The sequence below is a fragment of the Narcine bancroftii genome, chromosome 11 (assembly GCF_036971445.1).
Source record: "Narcine bancroftii isolate sNarBan1 chromosome 11, sNarBan1.hap1, whole genome shotgun sequence".
In the NCBI taxonomy this organism is placed as follows: domain Eukaryota; kingdom Metazoa; phylum Chordata; class Chondrichthyes; order Torpediniformes; family Narcinidae; genus Narcine; species Narcine bancroftii.
In genome coordinates, this window is record NC_091479.1 from 54,343,697 (window position 1) to 54,363,603 (window position 19,907).

Below are 19,907 nucleotides of genomic sequence, written 5' to 3' on the forward strand. Positions count from 1 at the left end.
TGCACAGCGGGAAGCAATGAGCATTGGTGGGAACACCCACCAATCCAAGGCCTGGTGCTGCCGTCTCGTGAGTCCTGTCCTCAGCAGTGGGAGAATATATAATCAGAGCTGCCAGTTCAACAAACCAGTCTTTGACTTCGACTTCTTGGGTGTGTATTGTTCATTCCACACTTCACGGTAAGTCTGCTGCATCTTGGTGCGAAGGAAGAGACTTTCACCATCGACCACCTCAAGCCAGCAAATTGGTCTCCACTCAGCTCCCACGACGCAGATATGGGCGACCGAAAGCAGCGAACAGCGCTTCAATCACTGGTTCTGGGGAGGTGGGGTTTCATGCTAACTGGGATCCCCCCTGTACACAAGATGACTGACGAACCTGATGACCACGCAGAGTCAACAGGGACCAACAACTTTTGACCCAGGGGACAACCCGCACAACAGTAATCAACAAGGACAGGAATACTGACTAATTGGAGGCCGGCGCTGATATGACATCACTCCAGTCGACAGCAGCGGGGAGAGAATAGAAGTAGAGCTGCCAGTGTAATAAAGGAGTCTTTAACTTTGATTTCTTGAGTGTGTGTCCTTCTTTCCACCCTTCACAGTAGCACGCACACTTCAATTTCACATCGAATGGAGGAGTCACGTGATGGAGTAGTGGCCGGACGGTGAACTCCAGCCCTCTCCAGAAAAGTCGGGAAAAACAAGAGAAAATACAAAGGCACAGAAATACAAGTTAAAGAAAAGTGAATATAAAGGTGGAAAGAAGATGGAGACAAAAGGAGAAAAATCAAAATCAACAGAAAGAAGAGAGGAAGAGAAGACAACGGAGGAAAAAGGTGAAGGCCTTACCTGTCCGAAGAGGCCCGCTGTGGAGAGAAGACCCCACTACCTCAGGTCGGTAGAAAGAGAACTACAACAATGGCTCACAGAGCCGAGTAAAAGTGTGCAACCGCGCATGCGCGACTCCTCGCGCATGCGCGATGCGCATACAAAAAAACACACCGACGGGAGGGGGGACCAGCTGGGGAGTCGATCTCCACAGCCGGCAACGACAGCTGCAGAACACCTGCAGCAAGAAGAGACCACAGAAGACAATAGAAACAAGAAAGAAGAGGAGGAAAGGGCAGCAAAGAAACAACAGATGGTCAACCTAGAGGAAGAAGAAGAGGAAGAGGAAGAGTACAGGGAAATAGAAGAAGAAAAGATAGGCAAGGTAAAGGAGGTACTTGCTCTTGTTAGAGGATACATGGAGTCATTTAAAGAATGGCAAACACAGGAATTCAATGATTTAAGAAGAAGAATAAACAACACAGAAAAGAAAATAAATAAAATGGATATGACCTTAACAGAAATGGGGAAAAAAATGGACAAGATGGAAGAACGGGCAATAGCAGCAGAAATGGAGGTAGAAGACTTAAAAAAGAAATTGGAGGAATCTAATAAAAAAACTAAAGAGACACAAGAATTACTAGCCCAAAAAATAGATATAATGGAAAATTATAACAGAAGAAATAACATAAAGATAGTGGGCCTTAAGGAAGATGTAGAAGGCAAGAATATGAGGGAGTTTATAAAAGAATGGATCCCTAAGGCCCTAGGATGTCCAGAACTACAGCAAGAAATGGAAATAGAAAGGGCACATAGAGCATTGGCCCCTAAACCACAACCACAACAAAAACCAAGATCTATTGTAGTAAAATTCCTAAGATATACTACAAGAGAAAAGGTGCTGGAGAAGACAATGGAAAAAGTAAGAGAGGGCAACAAACCACTGGAGTATAAAGGGCAAAAAATCTTCATTTATCCAGATATAAGCTTTGAACTCCTAAAGAAGAGAAAAGAATTCAATGCAGCAAAAGCGATTTTATGGAAGAAAGGATATAAATTTACACTGAAGCATCCTGCGGTATTGAAAATATTTATTCCAGGACAACAAAACAGACTATTCTCGGATCCAGAAGAAGCACGAAAATTTGCAGAACAATTACAAAAATAGACTGAGGGATGAAGACGGGTAATGAGAGCAAAAATTATCACGATTGATATGTATGTGGGTAAAGACAAAAATAGACTGAGGGATGAAGACGGGTAAGGAGGGTAAAAATGACCACGATTGATATGTATGCGGGTAAAGAGGTATAAGAGTGAATAGAGACAACGGGCATATGTGAAAGTATCTGTAATTAGAGGAAAACATAGAAAGTATAGACAAGAATTAATAAGGGAAGGTAATGGAATAGAGAGAATAAGGAGGGAACTAAAAGAGTGACCTTTGTGACATATATAAAACGAAATCTTTTCTGGGGGGGGCTGGGTGGGGGGAAAAGAGCGGTCACTGCAAAATCAGTTGACGCTTGCGAGTGGATTCGCAAATCCAAATGGAGAGGGGAGATGTGGTTGTCCGACAAGGGATAAAGGGCAACTCAGGAGGGGAAGGGGAGATTGGGGATAAAGAAGATAGAAATAGGAGAATAAGGAAAATGTTGGATGTTGTAGGAATGTTGTCTGGTAAAGAGTTGAAAATAAGAAAACAGAAATGGAAAAGGAGGAAAGGTAATGATGGAAAAACGGAAAGAGAAGATAAACAAAATATAAAATGGCTACGCTGAACTATATGACTCTAAATATTAATGGAATACATAACCAAATTAAAAGGAAGAAACTACTAAATTTACTGAAAAAGGAAAAAATAGATATAGCATTTGTCCAAGAAACACATTTAACTGAATTGGAGCACAAGAAATTAAAGAGAGATTGGGTAGGACATGTAACAGCAGCATCGTATAATTCAAAAGCAAGAGGAGTGGCTATATTAATTAGCAAAAATGTGCCATTTAAAATAGAAGAGGAAATAATAGATCCAGCAGGGAGATATGTTATGATAAAATGTCAGATATATTCAGAGCTTTGGAATCTACTTAATATATATTCACCTAACGAAGAAGATCAAAAGTTTATGCAAGATATCTTTTTGAAGGTAGCTAATACGCAAGGGAACATACTAATAGGAGGGGATTTCAATCTGAATTTGGATCCAAATATGGATAAAACGGGGAAAAAAATTAACAGGAAGAACAAAGTAACCAAATTTATAATTAAATCAATGCAAGAAATGAAACTTGTGGACATATGGAGGAAACAAAACCCAAAAGAAAAGGAATACTCATACTACTCGACTAGACATAAAACATACTCAAGGATAGACCTATTCCTGTTATCAGCCCACATACAAGGGAGAGTTAGGAAAACGGAATATAAAGCTAGACTATTATCGGACCACTCACCCCTGTTATTGGCAATAGAGCTAGAAGACATCCCTCCAAGAATGTATAGATGGAGATTAAACCCCATGCTACTTAAAAGACAGGATTTTAGAGAATTTATTGAAAAACAATTAAAAATGTACTTTGAAGTAAATACGGAATCAGTGGAAGATAAGTTTATACTATGGGACGCAATGAAAGCATTCATTAGAGGGCAAATAATAAGTTATGCAACCAAGATGAAGAAGGACTATAATCAGGAAACAGAGCAGTTGGAAAGGGAAATAATAAACATAGAAAAAAAATTAGCAATAAAGGAAGATACAACCAAAAGAAGAGAATTGGCGGATAAAAAAATAAAATATGAAACATTACAAACATATAAGGTGGAGAAGAATATAATGAAGACAAAACAGAAATATTATGAACTAGGGGAAAAAACACACAAAATCCTAGCATGGCAGCTTAAGACAGAGCAAACTAAGAAAATGGTATTGGCAACAAGGAAAAAAGACAAACAAATTACATATAATCCAAAAGAAATTAAGGAAAACTTCAGAGAATTCTATGAACAATTATACCGAACCGAAAACGAAGGGAAAGAAGGGAAAATAGATGAATTTTTGACTAAAATTGAACTACCAAAACTACAAATAGAGGAACAAAATAAATTAACAGAACCATTTGGAACAGTAGAAATACAAGAGATAATAAAAAATTTACCAAATAATAAGACACCAGGAGAGGATGGACTCCCAATAGAATTCTACAAAACATTTAAAGACCTAATAATACCGCCCCTCCTGGATGTAATCAACCAGATTGATGAGACACAAAACTTACCAGATTCATGTAAAACAGCAATAATTACAGTGATACTAAAACAAGGGAAAGATCCACTCTCACCAGCGTCATATAGACCAATATCTTTGCTAAACACAGATTATAAGATAATAGCTAAACTATTAGCGAACAGATTAGCAGAACAGGTACCGAAAATGGTAAATTTAGACCAAACTGGATTTATCAAAAAAAGACGCACAACAGACAATATTTGTAAATTTATTAACTTAATTCATGCAGTAGAAGGAAATAAAGCACCGGCAGTAGCAGTTGCTTTAGACGCAGAGAAGGCCTTCGACAGAGTAGAATGGAATTACTTGTTCAAAGTATTGCAAAAATTCAGTTTACCAGAGAAGTATATTAATTGGATTAAAGCATTATATAAGGGACCGTTAGCGAAAGTGACAGTAAATGGACATGTATCAAAGCAATTTAACTTAAGCAGGTCAACGCGGCAGGGATGCCCACTATCACCATTATTGTTTGCACTAGCTATAGAACCACTAGCAGAATCGATAAGAAGAGATAATAATATAAAAGGAATAAAAATAAAAGACAGGGAATATAAAATCAGTCTGTTTGCGGATGATGTGATAGTGTACTTAACAGAACCAGAACTATCAATAAAAGAACTATATAAGAAATTGAAGGAATATGGAGAAGTGTCGGGATACAAGATAAACGTAAATAAAAGTGAAGCAATGCCTATGAATAACGCGGATTTCTCAAAATTTAAGGAGGAATCCCCATTCAGATGGCAAACGCAGGCAATAAGATACCTAGGTGTGCAAATAAACAAAAATCTAGGCCAATTATATAAACTCAATTACAATCCACTAATGAAAAAATTACAGGACGATTTAGAGCATTGGAAAGAGCTACCACTAACACTGATAGGAAGGATAAACTGTATTAAAATGAACATTTTTCCAAGGATACTATACTTATTTCAGGCATTGCCAATACAACTGACAGAAAAATTCTTCAAAGAGTTAAAGAAAATAATAAGGAGATTTTTATGGAGAGGGGGGAAACCGAGGATAGCACTAGACAAATTAACAGAATGGTATAAACAAGGAGGCTTACAATAGCCAAACTTCAAAAATTATTATAGAGCCGCACAATTAAGGTACCTATCAGATTTTTATCAAACAAGGGAAAAACCAGACTGGACGAGACTAGAATTAGATAAAATAGGGGAAAAGATACCTGAACACATATTATATAAATGGGACGAAAAATTGGTACAACATAGAACTTCTCCAGTATTACACCATCTCCTCAATATATGGAAGAAGATTCATGTAGAAAGAAATAAAATAAATTACCAAATACCAAAACTAATATTGACGCAAAATAAGCTACTCCCTTTTACAATAGACAACCTTGCCTTTAGAAAATGGGAAAAAAAAGGGATTAAAAGAATAGAAAATTGTTTTTCAGGATGTAGATTCTTATCCTTTGAACAAATGAGAGATAAGTACAATATAACGGGAGATACAGCGCTGGCATATTACCAACTGAGATCCTACTTGAAAGATAAATTAGGAAGCAACTTGAGTTTACCAGAGGGAAGTAACCTTGAATATGTGATTACAGATACAATGTTAATCAAAAGATTTATAAAAAATATGTATATTAAACTGCAAGAAAAGGAAAATGAGGAAACAAATGGTAAAACTAAACAAAAATGGGAACAAGATTTAAATATAAAGATAAAAAAGGAAACATGGGAGAAGTTATGCTCTGGAACGATGAGAAATACAATAAATACGAGGCTGCGTATGATACAATATAATTGGTTACACAGACTATACATTACACCGCAAAAGTTAAATAAATGGGACCCAACAGTATCTGATAGATGTTTTCGATGTAAAAAAGAAAGGGGAACAACAATTCATGCAATCTGGACATGTGAGAGAGTAGAAAAATTTTGGGATGATCTCAATCAGATATTAAATAAAATAACAGAAAACAATATACCAAAGAATCCAGAGATCTTTCTCCTAAGTAACATAAAAAATAAAGAATTTGGAATTGACTTGGAGGATGCACAAAAAAGATTTGTTAAGATAGCCCTAGCTGTAGCAAAAAAATGTATTATGTCAACCTGGAAATTGGAAGATAATTTGAAAATACAACAATGGTATATAGAAATGAATAAATGTATTCCATTAGAAAAAATAACATATAGTTTAAGAAATAATATTGAAATATTCAAACAAGTATGGGAGCCTTACATTAAATACAATAGCGAAAACCTACCGGGAACAAACATTACCTAAGTTGATGGAAGGAGAAGAGAAGAAAAAAATGGACTCAGTAGAATTTCTGGTGTATTTTTGTTGAATGACAACATTGTCTAATTGAATTAATGCAACCTAGATTGTATAACTAAAATGGATGAGAGGGGGGAGGGATGGGGGGGGGTGGCTTGGGAGGAGGGAGGGGGGAGGGAGAAAAAGTCACTGTAAATGTGTGGAAAAGAAAAAGTGTATATCATGGCTATTGTGATTTATGGTGTGAAAAATAAAAAATTTAAAAAATTTAAAAAAAAAAAAAAAAAAAAATTCACATCGAATGGTCTTGCTCATCTTACATCGGGAGTCATGTGTCCAGTTTCCTTATCTGAAGAATGAGAAGTGCACAAATATTATCAGATTTGTTTCTGGGATGTTTTAACTGTGTGATAGAAGGAAAGTTTGAATATGGATCTCTATCTCATTGGAAAAAAGGAAGATGGCCTTACAACATTATGAGGGGACACAGCAGCACGGATCAAGAGAGTATAATGCAAAGGACCTGAACACTAAGTGTCACAATTTCCCAATAACCGATCAGCTGCTTGGACTTTAAGAAATGTCTTCAATGAAAATGTAATATCCTTGGAATTCTCTCCCCTGTTGAAGGTTCATTTGAAATTGGGATCCAAGGACATGTGATGAGTTTACTGTCATACACATTCATAGAGGGATCAGATCCATTGAACTGAGATGCAGATACTTTGAAAAAAGTAACAGACATTAAATTGGAAGTGGTAATAAATTTGAAGGAAAGATTGAGAATAAATAGTCTCCCTTGTATTTCTTCAGATCAGAGGAATCCTGGAGCCAGGACAAAGTGATCTTATGAAATCTAAGGATTTGATTGTTGTTGGGGTAGTTGAGAATGGAAGGGCCGAAGGGGCTCCTGCTCCTTCGACCGCCTGTCTTCTGTCTTGCGAAGTTGATTGGGTGCGCCTGTGTGTTCGCTCGCACACTGATTGGTTGCTTCAGTTGCGCCAGCCAATGGGATGATTCGGTGAGGCTGCTCTTTGATTGGCCGCTGAAGTCGGGTTGGATTGATGGGCAGGTTCGCGGGCTGATTGGCTCGTGCAGTGGGGAGGCGGGACGTTGGCGGCGTCGTCGTCTGCTCGGGATCCATCGCGTCTCCGCGGGCGCGAAAGAGAAGTTGGCGACGGCGCCGGGATCATCCTCAGCCGCGCGGTCCAGGGAAAACGGGCGACCAGCAGCCGGCTGGGCCCCACCCAGGAGTGGCCGGCACCGGCGAGGTGTTTGAGTGGAGCCGAGGCGTCGGTGCGAGGCCTGATGGCGCCGACAGGGCGAGGCGGGAGGCCGCGAGGTAACTTGCAGAGGGAGGGGGCTGGGGCAGAAGCTTGGCAAGTCTGGTTGGCGCATGCGTGGTGAGTTCGCGCATGTGCGGCTGATTTGGATGTGCCGACAGGGCAAATAAGCGAACCCGTTGCGCAAGCGCATGCGCACAGAAATTAAGATGGCTGCCCCCAGCCGATGGACCTTGAGTCACAAAGTCAATCCGGACATTTTGGGTCTTTTGTGCCCTGTGTCTCTGTTCTCGTTTGTCAAATCATTTGATTTTTAAAAATAGGCTCTAAGACTTCATGGCTCCTCGCACTGGGTCAAAACCCCGACTTGCGACCATTGTGGAATCTGATTGATCCTTTGGACTCCACTACGGTCGCAGGTCGGGGAGGACCTGTCGTGGTCATTGGGTCGCTTCGAAAACCAATCCATTTTTCTTTGCTTCCCAATGCTCATAGAATGTGTCTGATTCCATCCGTTGTTCCTGTTGTAGCATCACATTCTCCATCAAGTTAGATGTGATTTTTTTTAAAGTTGTGTCTCTTGAACAATAATGCTCCAATCCTTCTGATCCTGACATACCATGTGTTTAAATATAATGTTTCTCAGTTACTTGTCTGAATGCCTTAAAAATATAGGGTGGATTGTAAGGGATACTGGAATGTGAGGAGTCAAGCAAGTGCTAATTAAGGATGAAGTATTATGGGTTAACTTAAGGATAAGGGATACTGGAATGTGAGGAGTCAACTAAGTGCTCATTAGAAATGAAGTATTGTGGGTTAAATCAGGGTGAAGGGATGCAGGAATGGGAGGAAGGGTTATAATAAAATAAGGATCTTCAAAACAGGATAGCAAATAAATAGCTTTAGCAAGTCTTGGGGATTGATTAATGAGTAAAGAACAAAGACATGATATTTCCTGGCTAACAAGTTTCCAGGAAGGCACATAAACTGATAAGAAATTAAAATCCACTTGGGCGGAATTACCTAATGCTAAACCAATCCAGGAGGCAGAAGAATGTTAGGCGGAAGGTATCTCTGTACTGAAATGAAATGTATAAAAGTTGGGTCTGCCTCAGTATCTGTGTGTATTCCCAGAGTAAGGGGAAGCACCTAACTTTGCATTGTTTTTGTTCTCAATTTTTGTCTCAAGCAAATTCTGTGAAGGTACTTCTGTTTCTCACACAATCCATTTTTCTTTGCTTCCCAATGCTCATAGAATGTGTCTGATTCCATCCGTTTTTCCTGTTGTAGCATCACATTCTTCATAAAGTTAGATGTTATTATTTTTAAAGTTGTGTCTCTTGAACAATAATGCTCCAATCCTTCTGATCCTGACGTACCATGTGTTTAAAATGTAATGTTTCTCAGTTACTTGTCCGAATGCCTTAAAAATATAGGGACTTTGGTGTTAACAATACAGAGTCAAGATTTCACCAATCCTTTTGAATTTATGATCTCTGGGATTTCTGGTCATGTTTTCTATTTAGGTTGGTGTATCTTGCAGGCCTGTTTGGTTGCAGCAAGTAAGAAGTTATCAACTTGTAGCGTCCGCTGCGGCAGCGCTACCAAATAAAGAAACGTCCACACAAGGTGAGTGTAAAACAAAGACTGGCTTTACTGTTTTAAATTCCCCACGTCTGCTCGCTGGCCCGGCCACTTCTAGTGATGTACCCCTGACTTCCAGCAGTGACGTTGTTGCATCACTCTCTGGCCGGCTGGCAGCTACGCAGAAGTGTAGGGCTCCTAAGCCCATACATAGTGCTAGGCGCGGGCTCTTTCTCGGTAGTGAAGGGGAGTCCGTGCCATCTTGGACTGTCCAAGTGTTGCAGTGATTTGGCTTTTTTTTCCTTGCCCGGTCACTTGGTACGCTACAATCTCAATGTTTTAAAGGGGGAAATTCTTTCAATGTTTCATTCACCTTTATTACAGAATTCTTCCTTGATTATCTGTGTAACATTGAATGTTTTGGGTTTTCATGAACGGGGATCATGATTTTACTCATAATTTGGTGAGCAAATGGATGGGACACTTTTTACTAATGCCCAATGGGAATCCAAATAAAAATGAAATGATGTAATTAGGAAGGTCTGTTGACTCTTTTTTTTTAAGCGGAATGTCAGGATGATTTTCATCTTGCTTGCTTAATTAAAATGTGATTTGTCAGTTCTTAATGGCAACTGCCATATTGGCATTGCAAGGAGAGATGGGAAATGGATCAGGTCCTTGGTGGTCCCAGTAAGACAATGCAGAAAGATGTCACGGGGCTGAATGTGGTTTAGGAAGGGAGAGGGTATTAATTTTTAGGAAACGTATGTGGCCATCCACCTATCAATATTTTCCTCAAATAGATACTCCTGCTGGTAGAAGCCATTTCTTACTTTAAACAGGCCCAATGTCATTATCCAAGAAGATATTGTTACGAGCCCAAAGGATCCCAAAACCTAGAAGCAATAGTCATTCACCAAGACAATTGGTTTTTAAAACAGAAGTTATTTTTAATCAAATTTAATCATGAAAATAGAATTAAACTTTAACTTAACTCTATACTTAACTAACCCAAATTAACCCCCTTCTAATTCTAAGTGAACATGTTTGTAATGTGTATAAATTTAAGAAAAGTTCTTTGGTTCACAGTTCAATCTCACTTCTCCTTCTTCCAAGTTTTCTGGTGCAGGTAATTCTTCTGCTGTGCACAGAATTGAACGTGTCTAAATTTCACAAGGTTTTGGTGCTTGAAAGGTAAATGTTTACCGCTCAGGATTGTTCTTGTAGAGTTTTTAGAGAGAGATTTGTTGTTCCAGGATTTCCACAACTGAAGAACCACCATTAGTCACCTCAATATCTCACTGATGAACCTTGCCCCGTTAGGGTTTTCCAGATGGTAACTTCTTTCTCAAAGCTACTACAGAGTTCCATTCCTCTTATTCCAAACAACAGGAGTTCTTTCATCTGCTCCAGCTATTGTTAGATAAACAAAACCTAGGTATAACTTTCCTGTAAGCACCCTGCAGAAAGGTACTTGTAGCCATCCTAGCTCCATTTACAAACAATGGTCATTCATTTTATGACATCAGTTTGATTAACACCTACTTGTGAATGTGAATAACATTCTCCAGAGATCTTCAATATTTCTTCAGTCTTTCAAATAAGATCTGTTTTAAAATGTGTGTGTGTTTATGTATGTAACCTACTCTAAATCTTACCAAATTAGAAATATAACCAAATTCTCCAAGTATATTTATCTATTACAATATCACAAAAGGAGCATTTAAGAGACTCTGAGACAGGCATACATGGGTGAAAGAAAAACAGGGTTGTAGCGGATGCATATTACGAACCACCACCATCAGACTTACCTGACACATCGCGGGCTAACAGTGGTGGGCACCAAAGTACAGTGAATGGATAAGATGAAGCCCCTGCTGAAAGGCACGGGGCGCTATTGGCTCGTAGCTTTAACCAGCTGGTCCTCTGGACCAGAAAGTTTTCACTAATATTCTCATTGACAGGCAGGGAATAAAAGGTCTGTGTATGTCTGCAATAAACCAGTCTTGAGTTGACTACCTTTGTGTGTGTTTGCCTTTATTGAGTAGCATCTACCACAGTAGCTGCGACAGGGTATTATTTTTTGCTAGAAATATCAAGATCAACACAACATCATGGGCCAAAGGGCTTGTACCGTGCTGTAATATTCTGTTATTTCTGTTATTGCTTGACTTTGAATATCTCTTGTAAACACTGTGAGACTTCAATAATGTAGCAAATGTGCATAGCAACATTGCAGTCAGGAGTTTGTATCTCCTGGTTGACTTGAGCTTTTCTCTTTTTTACACAATGCTTTATAGTTCTGGTCAGTAAGAAAATAAATATTGTGCATGTTGAATATGTCATTATGTCTGCAAGTACCACTGGAAAAGTGTCAGTAACACCAAGGTAAATAGCACCCTGTAGTGGCTGGTGCAATTTTCTGATGGGCACAAGTTATCACTCAGTGGCTACAGTGATGTGAAAATGTTTGTAAATTATTTTGTATATGATTTATACATGGAAAAATTAGCTGTTGTTTGTTCCAACTTCAGGTAGGTGTAGTTGCAAAGTGGGTAAGGATAGAAAATTGTAGGGGATCAACAACTGAGGCTTGCATTTGATGGTGTGAAAGTAGAAATGGAAACTCAGAATAAGGCTAATCTGATTAAGCAAGCCACTGGCTCTTATATTTCCACCAGAAGTGAATCTCAAATTGAATTTTGAGTAATTTACGCTGGTTAACTTCAAAGTCTGTTGATTGTAAGACTAAATTAAGAGCCCTTTTGCCTCTGGCTATACTGAAAGATTGTTTTGTTTATTACATAAATCTTTCTGAGAGGGAGAATAGACTGAACCTGCTTTCCTTCTCGTTGGTGATGAATCTTGCAGTAACATCTTTCAAATAATTACAGTCTCCTAATTCCTCCCCATCCTTGGGAATTTTCTCCTGCAATCTACATCAGTTAACACCATCCAGGGATTCTCATGCAGGGTAAAGTTTCACAAACACCTCCTCCAACCATGTCCGTGCCCTCTGTGGCAGGAAACCCAATGCAGAGTAAATGACAGATTGGCTGAGCACCTCCACTTTGATCACAATGGCCAACTTGGCTCATGGTCACAAGCTGTATTAAGTTCCATTCCATTCCCACACTGACCTTTGTCTTTTGCCTCCTCCATTGTCTGGGTGAGGTCAAATACAGAGGAACCATCTCTTATTGCATTTGTGAATCGATAGTATGAATATGGAATTTTCCAAGTTCATGTTACCTGCCCACACCCCCCATGTTTTTCTCTCTGTCCTGTTGATCCACCCAGTTCCCCTCATATTTTACCTTCGAAACCAGTTGACTTATAAATGTGGGCAGAAAAATGGCAGATGGAGTTTAAACTGGACAAGTGTCTTGCACTTTGAGAGGACTTGTAGTCGTGTTGCAATGAGGGATCTAGGGGTGCAAGTGCGAGCTCCTTGAAAGTGGCAATGTGGATAGTTTTCTCTGGGGATTTGGAGGCTGAGAGATGACCTGGTTGAAATTTATCCAATTATTGTAGTCCTGGAGAAGGTCGATGTCTTCTTCCCACCCCCCCCCCCGTAGGAAATGTAAAAATAGTATGATGCATATATTGAACATGAGAGGGGAAAAGGAGAGAAGTGAGGCAGGTTTTTGCACAGTGCGGTGGGGGTCTGGCCCACGCTGCCAGGATAGTGGTGAAATCACCACGATTTAAGAGGCATTTGGTTGGGCACATGAACAAGAGGGAATGGGTGATGTGTATGGACCATGTGCTGACAGATGGGATTAATTTAAATGAGCATCATGGTCACCGGAGACATTGTTCACCAAATGGCCTATTCCTGGGCTGCTCTGTTGGGTGATGATTCATCTCTTTTCAAGGATTGTTGCCGATGGGCAGTAAACTTTTCACAGAGGTCTATCTCCAATGAATGTATTTAGAACATTTCCATGAGTTAATTCCCTGTAGAAACACCAGTTTATCATTCAAGCAGTGTAGCCATAGCAATAATGCAAAATTTGAAGGCCATCGTTACTGAATCCACTTTAATCAGCCTTCACCTTGTACAATGTTCAGTTGAGACAAGAAAATCAAAATGCAACTTTTAACCTCTAGGAAAGATGAGTAATCTTCTGTACCACAGAATTATTGCTGAAAAAATATTTGGAAAATTTTGTGAATTCAACTTGCAAAGAGGGGATGAAGAGGAGCCACAACGAGATTTTAAAAAATTAAATTCAGAACATTTATTTGAAGATGTTCATCACAATAAACATGTTCAGGTTCAGTAATGATCAATTCTAGAATGGCATGTTGCCGTAATAAAAGGAATGCAGGATAGATATATTGCAAGGAAATATAAATTAATGATTTGGATTGTGGTTTAAATGGTTTTGTGGCGAAATTTGTGGAGGTCACCAAGATAGGGGACAAAGTAGGAAGTGTAGAAACTGTAAAGTTGGAGAAGGATATAGACAGATTAGGAAACTGGACAAAATGATGGCAGATGAGATTTAACGTTGAGAAATGTTTAGTTGTACATTTTGGCAGTGGAAATAAACAGGAAGCATACAATTTGGATGGGATGAAAATTCAGAACTTGGATGTGCAAAGCGACTTGGATGTCCTTGTGCAAGGAAACCTAAAAGTTAATGACCAGGTGAAATTGGTAGTGAAGAATTCAGTGGAGTATAGGAAATTAAAGAAGTAATCTCATGGAGGCATTTTGTATATTGAAAGGTTTAGATAGGGTGGATGCGGGTAAGATGGTTCCCTTGGTGGGTGAATCGAGGACAAGAAAATTAGAGGTTATCCATATAAAACAGAGATTAGGAAGAACTTCTTTAGCCAGAGGGTCGTGGATCTGTGGAACTGCTGCCGCATCCAGCAGTGGAAGCCAGATCACTGGGCATATTTAAACAAGAAATAGACAAGTATCTCATTAGTAAGGGCATTAAGGGATATGGGAAAAGTCCGGAAATTGGAAGGAGTGCAGAGTGGTTTCGTGTCGGTTTATGGAGCAGACTCGATGGGACTTGTGGCCTGGTTCTGTCCTTTGCCTTGAGATCTTGTTCTCATTTGAGATAGTTTATTGAAGGCAACTGAGAAAAATTGAATAATTCTTGGCAGTTGTTAGAGTAGGTTATTAGTTTGACATCTCTATGTAAAACTCCAAAACTATCTGTCACTTTGGAGTGGTGCCTGTCCCTCCAACCCATGAGGAACATAGACTTTCTAATATGTCATGTGTTCTTTCAGTGACAAATGATTCTCTTATTCAAACATGGCCAGAGGTCACTCGCATTTCATTTCAGCTTCACAATCGTTTTGGGTGGGTTTTCAGTTTTAAATGTGGCAAATTCCTTTTTGGGAGTGGATTTCTTGTCACATTTTTCAGTGATGTATTTGGAAAAAAATGCTGTTGTGTGGACTGCAGCTCTTGAATGCAAGTGAGCTGCATTTGTTGTCCTTCCAATGCCATCTGCTGCTTGACAAGCCTTCAACCTGGCTCCTGCCCTTTCCAAGCCTTGCTCAAGTGTTTTCCTCGCCTCGTGACCCCATCATAATGGTGTGCAGACATGCAATAAGCCACCATTTAAAGGCAGTGTCCATAAGACGCAGGCTTGTAAAACGCCCGGATTATCTTAAAATCGCAAAATTGGAATGGCAGGAATTGGGCGTAGCCCACAGATCTGATAGCTGCTGGGCTTCAAGGTTGTAAATGGTTCTGAAAAATACTAGGGATTGGCGGCCTTGCAGAGATAATTGTGCCCTGAACAATTCCACCATGCCTGACTGATACAATATTTCAAATTTACAAGACTTCTCAGCCAACCTCCACGGCAAATATGCATTTGTCAAAATAGATCTAGTACATGCTTACTATTAGATTCCATTTGACTCTTCGGATGTCATGAAGACAGCAGTGATGGTCCCGTTCGGCATGTTTGAGTTTATGAGAATACCATTCGGTCTATGGAATGCAGCTCAGACATTCCAGTGGTTCATGGACCACGAACTCACTGGCCTTGGGTTTGTTTGGTGCTTGTGTTGATCGAGGAGATTCTGGTTGTAAGTGTGGATGAAGAGAAGCACAAGAGCCACCTTATCTCATTGTTTCCGAGGCTTAAGGAATGTGGCATCGTGATCAATCCCAGGAAAGTGTTTCTGGAGCTTCTGATCTTGAATTTTTGGGACCTAGAGTTATGCAACATGGTATTTTGCCTGATGAATGGAAAGTGCATGGAATTTGATAATTTCCTCCCCCCGTTAGTAACGTTTGGCCAGTTGTGATGGTTTTTAGGTACGAGGAATTTTATTGTTGTTCCCTGGTGAATACCGCAGCATCTCTATTACCTCTTGCTGAACGACTCAAAGGATATGATGTCTGCTTCAAAAAGACATTAACTTTGGGAGATGATGCTGTGTTAGCTTTCCATGATGTGAACACTGTTCTTACAAATGCTACTAAGCTTGTACATCAAATGCCCAAGGCCTTGCTCTCTTACCACAGATGCATCTGTCAGTGCTGTGGGACCAGTGTTCGAACAAGCGGTCACCGGCTCAGGCAAAGTATAGTACAATTGGGCAAGAACTCTTAGCTATCTATCTCGCAGTGAAACATTTCAGAATTTAAAAAAATATTTATAGTTTTGTATACAGTTCAATATAATAATAGAATCATATCCAAATGATACTTACAATTAGCAAAATAGAATAAAAAATAAATGTTGTACTGTACATAAAAGTGAGAAGAGAAAAAAGTATAAAAGAAAAAAATACAGATCTAGGTGCAAAGCTCCTGTGATAACTATTCCTTCCCAAAAGGAAAGGCAGGATATTAATAAAATATTAGAATTAGACCAACATGATAAGGTTCAACCATTAAGATTAATGAAAAGTGGTGGTGGGGTGGAGAAGTGAATACATTAGATATATAAACCTATTTTTAAATATGGTTTCCATATTTTGAATTATGTAACATACCCAGTTCTAATATTATAAGTCACCTTTGCTAAGGGAATACAATTTTGCATTTCCCCATGATCAATTTTAAGATGGGATTCAGATTTCCATGGAATTGTTTTCCATCTCCAGGCCATTTCCAATGCAATTTATAAAAATAATTAATGTTTTTTTTTAAGAACTTGAATTCGGCTTCCAAATCATATACATTTCCCAAAAGTAAAAGCTCTGGTGTTAATGATAAACATTATTATAATTTGTTCCAAAAACTTGGCCACATCTTTCCAAAATGATGTCACCTTCAGACATCTCCAGAGACAATGTATAAATGTACCAATTTCTGTGCCACATCTAAAACATGAATTTGAAAAATTAGGAATAAATTAATTGATGTTGCATTAAATATAATTGATGAATAAATTTGTAATTAACTAATCTATCGAAAACATTAATTACTGACCCAACAAATGTCAGACAAGCAAAAAGGGTCAATTTCAGTTCCCAAATCCAATTCCCATCTTTCTTTTGATTTATTCAAGTCTGGGATTGGAGATTCCTCTTGAAATAGAAGATACAATTTTGAAATAAATTTCTTTGTAATTCTCTCATGAATCCCAATTTCCAATTCGATATTTCAGCTTTTTATTGGAAGGTCATTCTTTGACCATTTGTACAGACCACCAGACTCTTCTGCATACTGCAAGTAGAAGCACACATCTCTACTTGCCCAGAGAGATTCAGCACTTGGACTTCATCCTACAATTTTCATCAGACACACAGCACATCTGAGGAAAAGTGAATGCTGTGGCTGGTGCCCTATTCAGGCACGACATTACATACAACTACTGCCATTGATTTCAGTGACATGGCTCATGCATGGCACATTGATCCCGATTTCATCCGGTGAAACCAGATCAACTCTGGTCTCCATCTTCAAGATGTGACGCTGGATGAATCGGGTGAAAAGTTGGTCTGTGATGTTTTTCCCCCCAACAGGAAGGACTCGGCCGTTTGTGTGGTGGCTATGAGGCAGGAGATTTTCTCTTCACAATCTATCTCTTCCTGGTAGAAGAACATCAATCAAACTGGTTAAGGAACATTTTACCTGGCTTTATGTTAAACAGAATGTTGGATTATCGGCAAGGACTCGCTTGCTGGGTCAACACCTTAAAGTCTCCAGGCACATGAAATTCAAGCTGGGGGATTTTGTTTTGGATTCCCATTTCCAGCACGTGCACCTTGTGGCTTGCAAGGTCCACTTCCGCCATCTCGGCAATGTACAAATCTGCTCACGTGTGAGGACTGGACTACCAGGTGGCAGGATGAAATTCCTAACATTGGCATCTCTGCAGAGACAAATGCCTGTGCTTTTGTGGATTCCATCTTTTGGTGTTCTGGGCACTATTACAACAGATCGAGGGTCTCAGTTTGAGTCGTTATTGGTCAGAGCTCTCATTGATCCTCTTGGCACAACCTGAATTATCGCTGAGCATTTCAGGCGAACAGCTTCTTTGAGTGTTTCCATTGACATTCGAAAGCAGGTGTTGATGCATCTCCATGGAGCGAACGTTTGCCCATGGTTCTCCTTCGACTGCCTACTGCTGTTAGGGCAGATCTTGGATGTTTAGTGGTAGAGCTTGTCTATGGCTGTATGCTGACCTTGCCAGATGAGTTTGTGAATCTGAGTCCAGGCACAGTGCTCAATGAACAGGTTAGTTATCTTGATTGTCTTCGAGAAAATGATGTGGCAGAGAATGATTCCAACTGAAACGGTATCTTCTTATGAACCAAAGTAGCAACACCTCGAGCTTTCGAATTAAATGAAGATGAAAAACATGTCCGACCCAATCTCTTTTCAATTTCATATGTTCTTTCTCAGACAAATGAGTTTGTTGCAAAAAAGCAAGATCAACCTTCATTTTCTTTAATATTTCCTTCTTTTCAATCGGATTATTAAGTCGTTTAACATTAAAGATCACAAAATTTAAATGAGCCATAACTTAATTTCCTCCTGAGATTGACACTTCACACAGCAATTACAACTATATATATATAAAAAAATCCCAACACCCCCCCCACCTTTGAAACAATAAGAAAACACTATAAAAACATAAGAGTTCAAGAGTCAGACCCCCCCTCTGTGAACCAGGTGCAGTTAATTCCACAAGTGGCAGATGACTTTAGAAGTAGCAGAGACGACCATCACCCCCCAACCGAACATTAAAACCCATCAGTCATCCCAGTGATAACACCCACATTGAGCTTGAGCTTCATCTTCAACATCACTCACCGATTCTGATTCCAATTCTTTTCCCCGTTCCCTTCCCAATCTTAACCTCAGGCATTTTCCCCATCGATTCCTTCAAATCAGGGAAGGAATTCACAAAAGTTAATGCACCATAAGGACTCTCAAAACATTGAGACTGATCTGGCCCATAAATCACCTTAAATACCGATGGATACCGAAAGTAAACTTATACCCTTTCTTCCACAGCACTGCTTTGGCCAGATTAAACTCTTTCCATCACTTAATAATCTCCTGACTTAAATCAGCATAAAATAAAACCATATTGCCTTGAACCATCGTTGGGCTTTGATCAAGGCGAGCTTTCTGAACCACAAGCCGCAAATTCATTTCTCTATCCTGATATTGCAAACATCTTAAAAGAACCGCTCTTGATATTTGACCTGGAAAAGGTTTTCTCCTTAAAGCCCTCTGAGCCCGATCTAAAAAAATTCAACTCCCAATATCTCTGGAATCCATTTCCAAAAATAATTTTACAGGATATGAACCTTCAATATCTTCCAGCAGACCAACTCTCTTAATGTTATTACGACAACTTTGATTTTCCAACGAATCAATGTTTATAACAAATCTCTCTTCTGGACATCCCAGCCTTCAAATAAATCCTCAATATGATCCATTCTCTCTGCATAATGGTCCTCACAGTCAATAAAAACTTCTATTCTCTTAAATTGAACTTGTCCAGTGTCTACTGCTGTTAAGCTCTTATTAATATCAACTTGAATAAATGTAATTTCTTCACACATACCAGCCATTTATTTCCTCCATAACAGCAAATTGATCATTTAAAGTTTCAAAACCTTAGTTCACAGAAGACATCATCTTTTCATTTGGTTGGATCAGTTCTATAGGCATGAGGTTGACTTCCATCCCTGTTACAGGTGCCTTGAAGTCTGGGGACGGTGTCTGTGGTGAAACAACAGCTTTCATTGGAAAAGGAGATGTTCTTCAAGCCTTAGGCCTCCCTTCATTGAGTCCAACTGCAGCAAGTAGTCATTCTTGCTCTTCTTCTTCTTGAACCTCTGAGTTGTCTTCCTCCACCTCTTCCCTTCCACCTCATACCTGGAAGTCGGACTGTGGATCGGATCCAGAATTTCCTGCAAGTGAGAGCATCTCCAGATGTGCCGCTGCATACAGGCAGACCCCTTCCCGGAAACGTGCTTGCATTCGGGCACTCACCCTCCCCCCCCCCCACACTCTCCTTCGTCAAGCCCGGCTGGTGTCGAATTCCATGCTTGCACTCCTCCTGGCCCGGCCAAAGATCTCAGCGCTATCTTGCATATCCGGATGTGCAGAGAATGCAGACGTTTATTCCAGCTTGTCCTGACTTACATGTTGAGGCTTCGGATCCATGTCTAACTGATCCCGAGGTTCCTTCTGG